The 9,250-nt window shown below is 32.1% G+C and overlaps 1 long non-coding RNA gene across 1 annotated transcript; it reads left to right on the top strand.

Annotated features, from left to right (window-relative positions):
- Positions 1-4,589: 4,589 nt before the first annotated feature.
- Positions 4,590-7,863, top strand: LOC111194585 (uncharacterized). Its single transcript, XR_007433565.1, has 2 exons — positions 4,590-5,032; positions 7,277-7,863. It is a non-coding gene; the product is annotated as an uncharacterized LOC111194585 (long non-coding RNA).
- The last annotated feature ends 1,387 nt before the right edge of the window (positions 7,864-9,250 follow it).

The raw sequence follows: 9,250 nt of genomic DNA on the forward strand, positions 1-9,250 counted from the left end.
AAATGTAATATAATTAAAATGTTTCTAACCTTTATCTAGTTTTAATGGTATGATTATGTTGCCATCACATTATCAGGGATCAACCCCTCTATAACCTTGCAGATCTATAACAGCAAGTTTCAGCAAACTGAATTGTAAAGATAAAACTCCTAAATATCCTATTTATTACACTATCCCAAAAGCAGTACTCTGATTAACAACCTGTAATTTACCAGTACTTACATAATAATTACACAGGAACATTTTAAAGAGTAACATTAAAATGCTATATAATAAATATTTTTAACTTTGGTACATGTATATCATATTTAACAGCAATGTACATACACAGTACTTACACAATAACTACACAGGAACATTTTAAATTGTAACATTAAAATCCTATATAATAAATATGTTTAACTTTGGTACACATATTTCATATGTAACAACAATGTACTTACACAGTACTTACACAATAACTACACAGGAACTGTCCACTTATTTTAAAGTGTAACATTTAATGTACTTACTGTGGGATATATATGTTTAACTTTGGTACACATATTTCATATGTAACAACAATGTACTTACACAGTACTTACACAATAACTACACAGGAACTGTCCACTTATTGTAAAGTGTAACATTTAATGTACTTACTGTGGGATATATATTTTTAACTTTGGTACACATATATCATATGTAACAGCAATGTACATACACAGTACTTACACAATAACTACACAGGAACATTTTAAATTGTAACATTAAAATCCTAAATAATAAATGTTTAACTTTGGTACACATATTTCATATGTAACACCAATGTACTTACACAGTACTTACACAATAACTACACAGGAACTGTCCACTTATTGTAAAGTGTAACATTTAATGTACTTACTGTGGGATATATATGTTTAACTTTGGTACACATATTTCATATGTAACACCAATGTACTTACACAGTACTTACACAATAACTACACAGGAACTGTCCACTTATTTTAAAGTGTAACATTTAATGTACTTACTGTGGGATATATATTTTTAACTTTGGTACACATATTTCATATGTAACAACAATGTACTTACACAGTACTTACACAATAACTACACAGGAACTGTCCACTTATTTTAAAGTGTAACATTTAATGTACTTATTTTCGAATAAATGTATTTAGGTTTGGTACGCATATATCATATGTAACAGCAATGTACTTACACTGTACTTACACAATAACTACACAGGAACTGTCCACTTATTTTAAAGTGTAACACTTAAAATACTTATTTTCAAATAAATGTATTTAGGTTTGGTACGCATATATCATATGTAACAGCAATGTACTTACACTGTACTTACACAATAACTACACAGGAACTGTCCACTTATTTTAAAGTGTAACACTTAAAATACTTATTTTCAAATAAATGTATTTAGGTTTGGTACGCATATATCATATGTAACAGCAATGTACTTACACTGTACTTACACAATAACTACACAGGAACTGTCCACTTATTTTAAAGTGTAACACTTACTCTGACAGATCTGCGTTGGATTATAGTATCCTAAATAGTAATTTAACAGTCACTACCTAATAGATCACTTTATGAAAGTACACAATCACAAACATACAGAACACAATAGAAATGTTTATCCAATGTTTTAACAATAAAATTATCAGGATAAAATAAAACATTTCCAATGAACCTCTATTTCCCTACAGCAAAAACAAACAAAAAAAAGCTCATGAATTCATGAGGCATGAATAAAAGTTCAGCATCCCTGCTTGAAGAAGCTATCTTATCATTGGAGACAATACACCTCCCACTTGTCCAACACCTGTAACACAAAGGAAAAGAGAAGTTAGAGATGATGCAAAAAAAATAAACATTTTTTGGACAATAATGCACAATTATTCATGAATTTTACCTGTCAGGTATTAAGGATCAGTAAACTCAAGTGGTGTACAGCGTTACAAAGGAGTTTATAAAGGAGCACTAGTTTTTTCGCTGTGCAAAGGTGCGTCATTGCTGTTTTAAAACAAGCTACATGAGATGACCTGGTAACTAATATCGGCCCGGCCTACCGAAACATGCAAGTAAAGGTGACATTAAAAAAACTAGACAAATAAAACTAATGAAACTAAAGGTTTGGAGGACATGACCTGTTTGATTTGTATTCAGGAACATGTGGATTTTAAAATGAAGTTCAGGAAAGAGACAATTTTATAATTTTATTTGTTATATTTTGACATTAGCAGATTATTATTTTTTTTATTTTCTATTACAATTACAATTACATTTTTCAGTAATGTTCCTTATCAAACATGAAAGCTTTTTATGTAATGACTAAATAGAAATCCACGAGATTTAGTGGTGTAATGCTAGGCAAACAATTAACAAAAATCCCGGCCTGTTAATCTACATAAAAGTATAAAATTGCAAAATTTTCAAAACATGAACTACATCTCACATCATCTTTTGTGCACATTAATTAGATCAATTTGATAAAGGAGAGATCACTTGAAGTAGAGAAATGTCACATCTGGTGCTGTAGGCGCTTCTGTTCCTTCCACACTGAGCTCCAACGGAGGTTTTCAGTCTAACAACTACACTACCCAGAACGCACCACCCGCTGACATCACACACACACCCACTCACGTGACACCTCACCTGCTTCCTCCAGGAGGCCCGTAGTATTGATTACCTACCCTATTTAAGGACACTGCGCGCACAAACCTGTGTCGCGTATTGCCTGGTTTCTACCACTTTACAAAGCGTTATTATTCTGTGATTGTTTTCCGTGAATGACCTTGCTTTTTGTTCTCGACTTCACTGTGGATTATCTCGTGTATTACCTCCCGACTCTGATATGGTCTTAGCCTCTAGGTATCTGTTTGCTGGCGTTATATGCTTTCTGTTTTGACTATCCCTGGACCCTGTGGATTTTTAATAAAATCTCAAAACTGGTTCCGTGAGTGTCTGTATTCCGTCCCCATCATGACAAGAAAGCTCAATTAAGTAGAAACATCCACTAGATCAAGTTTTTAGTTTGGACAAATATGAATCTGAAAAACTACAAATAAATGTTTTTTTATATAAAAAAATACACTTAAGTCTAGTTTGCTTCTAAAAAGAAATGGTGAACAGGGCTGGACAATATGGCAAAATGTAGTTATTGTATTGTGGTGGATATGTTTTCGATAGCTGGTTATAAAGGCAGGTCTCTGAATGAAAACACACAGATCAAACCCACACTGCAGCTTGAGTCAGTTAGCTTAATTTTGGAATTGGCTAGATAGGGAGTCCAGGTTTAAGAAAAAATAAACTATATATATATATATATATATATATATATATATATATATATATATATATATATATAATGTTCAACTTGCCCTGATGTGCCTGATCATTTAATTTTCAAATAGTGTTTATTAATTTGGAATTGCAGGACTGTGATCTATAATGAACGAAAATTAATTTAGCTAACTAGTTAGCTAGAAGCTGGATGTAGTGGATAGCCATAATTTAGTACAACACTGTATGTTGGTAGTTTAAAGCAATTTTTAAACCCTGGACACTGCCCTAAACTGATTAGCTAAAAAAACAGTCCTTTACTGAGTTTACCTGTTATCCCTTAGCCCCCTATGGAGCTTCATGTTTCTCCAGCAGTGTGTTAGACACATCATACCACCACTTACCTTATTAAGTGCATTTATAGAAAGCTCTATAATATGTTGTATAATACAATGCTGTAATCTGACTTCTGTTCATTTGTAGTTCACAGTAAGACCACATGTCCTGACTTCTGCCAAAAATCTCTATGAAACGAAAAGTTACTTTCTTTTACATAAAAGGACACCATCGTAAGAAGTGCACTTAGAATAAACAAATTAAAAGCACAGGACCCAATGCTTCTAAGTATTTTTTAAGAGTGAAGAAAATGTAAATATACAACATATATTGTTATATTATTTTAAATATTAGGTGATAACTGATCAATTTTAATAATATTAATATAAACATATTTTTTTCTATGTAAATGTAATGTGGAGTAACATAGAGTAACTTAGGTTGTTAAGTCACCTTTACTTGCATGTAACTAATAATAAACAGAATACAGAAAAAAATATATATTTTTTGTGATTAAAAGTAATTGGGTGTCTGCCAAACCCAACCTCCCCCGCTCCTATGCCCTTGTGTGTGTGTGTGTGTGCCAGCAATGAAGTAGCTAATTACATTCATTAGAATTAATGTCCACAAAATTAATATATAGCGAGTGTTTAATGTAAACATTATATATTTAAAAAAATGTTTGGGGTTATATTACACCAGCCAACTAGTCCAGTGTTTTAATGTTTTGTGTGGGCTGATTAACTCACCTTTTTCCTCAGCTGCTCTGGCAGGCATCTTTTTCCTTGCTGGTCTTGGAGGGGCCATTTTATGAAGCATTAGCAGCAGCAATCTAATGTAAACATGCAGGAACATTTACTCTTATTTCAGACAAAGTTCCAGACTCAAACACTGCAGCTTCTCTCCTCCACCGTCAGCGCGCGTGCACACACACACACACACACACACACACACACACACACACACACACACACACACACACACACACACACACACACACACACATACACACACACGCGCGCGCCCGCGCGCGGCTCTGCTCGCAAAAACCGGGGAAATATCGCGTTGCCTCAACAGCCAATCAAATCCGTCCGTGCTCATCCAATCAGTGGAAAATACCGGGAAATTCAAAATCCAAGTCCTCCACTAAGGCGCGCGGATCGTCAGAAAAAAGCGAAAATAACAGAGTTAACGCGGATAATGCTGATATATTTTAAAGTACAGCATACGGTGGTTTGTTTAATTCACTGCTTTAAAAACGGTAAAGGAAACAGACGACTAATTAATTGGTTTTGTAAGTAAGGACTGCTGTACAGAGATCCGCCCTGCTCCTGCTGCTGCTCCTGCTGCTGCTGTGGGAGGAAGATGAAGCTTCAGCACACTGCAGATCAGACGGGCTTAAACGGTAAGATCTTTCACACACTATCACAATTACACATTACAGCATTCTACACAAAATACTGCTTTTAGAACTGCAAGATGTCTTCTTTTTTTTACTGGCTAAATTATGCTATAACATAGTTAATATATTGACTGAATGAAAGTGTATAAATTTAAAGTTACAAAGTTATAAAGGTACAGCGTATTATTATTATTATTATTATTATTATTATTATTATTATTATTATTATTATTATTATTATTATTATTATTATCATTATTATTATTATTATTATTATTATTATTATATTGTTTTATTGTTTTATTATTACATTTTTATGGAAACAAAAAAGGCAACAACAGTCACATTTTCCATGAACAATGCACTGTACTAAATGGCTCTAACTAACTTTCTAACTACTAAAGATTTCCTCCATAAAAGTAAATCTGCTAATGTCAAAATATAACAAATAAAATTATAAAATTGTCTATTTCCTGAACTTCATTTTAAAATCAACATGTTCCTGAATACAAATCAAACAGGTCATGTCCTCCAAACCTTTAGTTGTATTAGTTTTATTTGTGTAGTTTTTTTGTCTATTTTTAAACCTGCAGAAATTGGGTTGATTCCTGTTACTGATTTGGAATTATTAAGTTGAGTAGAGAGAAAACAAACCCTCACATTTTCACAATATAAATAACTTACTTCACTGCAAAAATCACCTACACCTTTAGCCCGTATACGGGACAAGGCATTATAAGGGGTTATTTTACACTAAAGCCATGTTCTTGCATAAAGTTTAATGTCTAAAGCAAAGTTCTCTTTCTCCAATAGAAAAACCTGACAGCTATCTGGACAGCTATCTGGACAAAAATATAAAATACAGAAAAGAGTGAATATTAATATAAATGAGAATGGGTGTGCAAAACTATATGTATATAGAGCTCTGGAATAAAATTAAAAATGAATTTAATAATAAATAAAAAAAATTCTGAATCAGTTTCTGAGTAAAATGAACATTGTTGTTTTATTCTATAAACTACAGACAACATTTCTCCCAAATTCCAAATAAAAATATTATCATTTAGAGCATTTATTTACAGAAAATGTGAAATGGCTGAAATAATAAAAAAAAAAATGCAGAGCTTTCAGACCTCAAATAATACAAAGAAAACAAGTTCCTATTCATAAAGTTTTAAGAGTTCAGAAATCAATATTTGGTGGACTAACCCTTACTTTTAATTACAGTTTTCATGCATCTTGGCATGTTCTCCTCCACCAGTCTTACACACTGCTTTTGGATAACTTTATGCCACTCCTGCTGCAAAAAATCAAGCAATTGATTATATTCCATAGGTTTTCATTTTCTTTCTCTTATTTCTTTCCAGAGCTGTATATAGTACCAGTCAAACGTTTGGACACACATTCTCATTAATGTTTGTTCTTTATTTGAACTATTTGTTGCGTTTTAGATTAATATCAAACACGTTTGCAGGTAGTTATTAGACAAAAAAGTGTTTGGTTTTCACAAACGCTTGATACAAAAACTCAACCCAAGTGGTTTGGGATGAATTGGAGCTCAGATTGTGTGAGTGAGTAGAACTAAATGAAAAAAATACATTTTCAGGGCTTTCAGAAAACAAAGCATGGTTCAGCAGTATTTATTTGTAATATATTTTTCAGGTGTATGTGGAAATGGATTATATGACGCACTATCAACAAACGTGTATTTTCTGTTCTATGTTCATAAATAAGGCGCAACATATTGTAAGCGACAATAGTAAGAAACATGTAATTCAGCATGTATTGCTGCTGGGAGCGATTCAGCGAGAATTAAAAAATGCTTTTTTTAATTCTTAAAAAAAGCATTTTCTTTTAAAGTCAAACGAGTGCTGGATGTTAATCTACACAGATTTCTCTCCTGAAATTTGTTTTTTAAACGTAGGTTCTAACATTTACTAGCACTAAGCGCTACTAACGACTGCTGAGTGTTTCGGTAGGCCGGGCCGATATTAGTTACCAGGTCATCTCATGTAGCTTGTTTTAAAACAGCAATGACGCACCTTTGCACAGCGAAAAAACTAGTGCTACAGTTAGCTAATGCTAATACTGCTCCTTTATAAACTCCTTTGTAACGCTGTACACCACTTGAGTTTACTGATCCTTAATACCTGACAGGTAAAATTCATGAATAATTGTGCATTATTGTCCAAAAAATGTTTATTTTTTTTGCATCATCTCTAACTTCTCTTTTCCTTTGTGTTACAGGTGTTGGACAAGTGGGAGGTGTATTGTCTCCAATGATAAGATAGCTTCTTCAAGCAGGGATGCTGAACTTTTATTCATGCCTCATGAATTCATGAGCTTTTTTTTGTTTGTTTTTGCTGTAGGGAAATAGAGGTTCATTGGAAATGTTTTATTTTATCCTGATAATTTTATTGTTAAAACATTGGATAAACATTTCTATTGTGTTCTGTATGTTTGTGATTGTGTACTTTCATAAAGTGATCTATTAGGTAGTGACTGTTAAATTACTATTTAGGATACTATAATCCAACGCAGATCTGTCAGAGTAAGTGTTACACTTTAAAATAAGTGGACAGTTCCTGTGTAGTTATTGTGTAAGTACAGTGTAAGTACATTGCTGTTACATATGATATATGCGTACCAAACCTAAATACATTTATTTGAAAATAAGTATTTTAAGTGTTACACTTTAAAATAAGTGGACAGTTCCTGTGTAGTTATTGTGTAAGTACTGTGTAAGTACATTGCTGTTACATATGAAATATGTGTACCAAAGTTAAAAATATATATCCCACAGTAAGTACATTAAATGTTACACTTTAAAATAAGTGGACAGTTCCTGTGTAGTTATTGTGTAAGTACTGTGTAAGTACATTGTTGTTACATATGATATATGTGTACCAAAGTTAAACATATTTATTATATAGGATTTTAATGTTACAATTTAAAATGTTCCTGTGTAGTTATTGTGTAAGTACTGTGTAAGTACATTGCTGTTACATATGATATATGTGTACCAAAGTTAAAAATATATATCCCACAGTAAGTACATTAAATGTTACACTTTAAAATAAGTGGACAGTTCCTGTGTAGTTATTGTGTAAGTACTGTGTAAGTACATTGTTGTTACATATGAAATATGTGTACCAAAGTTAAACATATATATCCCACAGTAAGTACATTAAATGTTACACTTTAAAATAAGTGGACAGTTCCTGTGTAGTTATTGTGTAAGTACTGTGTAAGTACATTGTTGTTACATATGAAATATGTGTACCAAAGTTAAACATATTTATTATATAGGATTTTAATGTTACAATTTAAAATGTTCCTGTGTAGTTATTGTGTAAGTACTGTGTATGTACATTGCTGTTAAATATGATATACATGTACCAAAGTTAAAAATATTTATTATATAGCATTTTAATGTTACACTTTAAAATGTTCCTGTGTAGTTATTATGTAAGTACTGGTAAATTACAGGTTGTTAATCAGAGTACTGCTTTTGGGATAGTGTAATAAATAGGATATTTAGGAGTTTTATCTTTACAATTCAGTTTGCTGAAACTTGCTGTTATAGATCTGCAAGGTTATAGAGGGGTTGATCCCTGATAATGTGATGGCAACATAATCATACCATTAAAACTAGATAAAGGTTAGAAACATTTTAATTATATTACATTTTAAGTATAGTTAAACATTACATTAAATATTAAAAGAAGGAGTGTTTAATGATTTGATTTATAAGATGGAAACCTGTAGGTTTTTGTTCTGAATGAACATAAGTGGAGTCTTTAGGTGAGCTAACAAAGTAAGGTAATGTGCTGGATATCAATGAGTACTTTCCCCCTGAGGGGATGATATGCTGACATCCTTTTCTTCCCATGATCAAATCTAAAAAAATATTTTAGTTTTCAAAACACTCAATCAGCCCTAATTACATATCAGACAATATCTGTTGGATAAGTTTACACTCAACTTATCATACACACTATTACACATGTGTAAGTACACACACATTGTTACACAAGTGTAAGTACACGTGCTCTATTACTTGTGTAAGTACACTCCCCCTGGTACACATGTGTACTTACACAAGTCAAAATTAACCTTAATACACATGTGTAATTACATAACCTGTACCTATGTAGTTAATCTGTAACAATGTGTACTTCATCAGTAGTTACACTGTAGTTACATGGATTGTTACCATGT

The sequence above is a fragment of the Astyanax mexicanus genome, unplaced genomic scaffold, assembly GCF_023375975.1.
Source record: "Astyanax mexicanus isolate ESR-SI-001 unplaced genomic scaffold, AstMex3_surface scaffold_39, whole genome shotgun sequence".
Lineage (NCBI taxonomy): Eukaryota > Metazoa > Chordata > Actinopteri > Characiformes > Acestrorhamphidae > Astyanax > Astyanax mexicanus.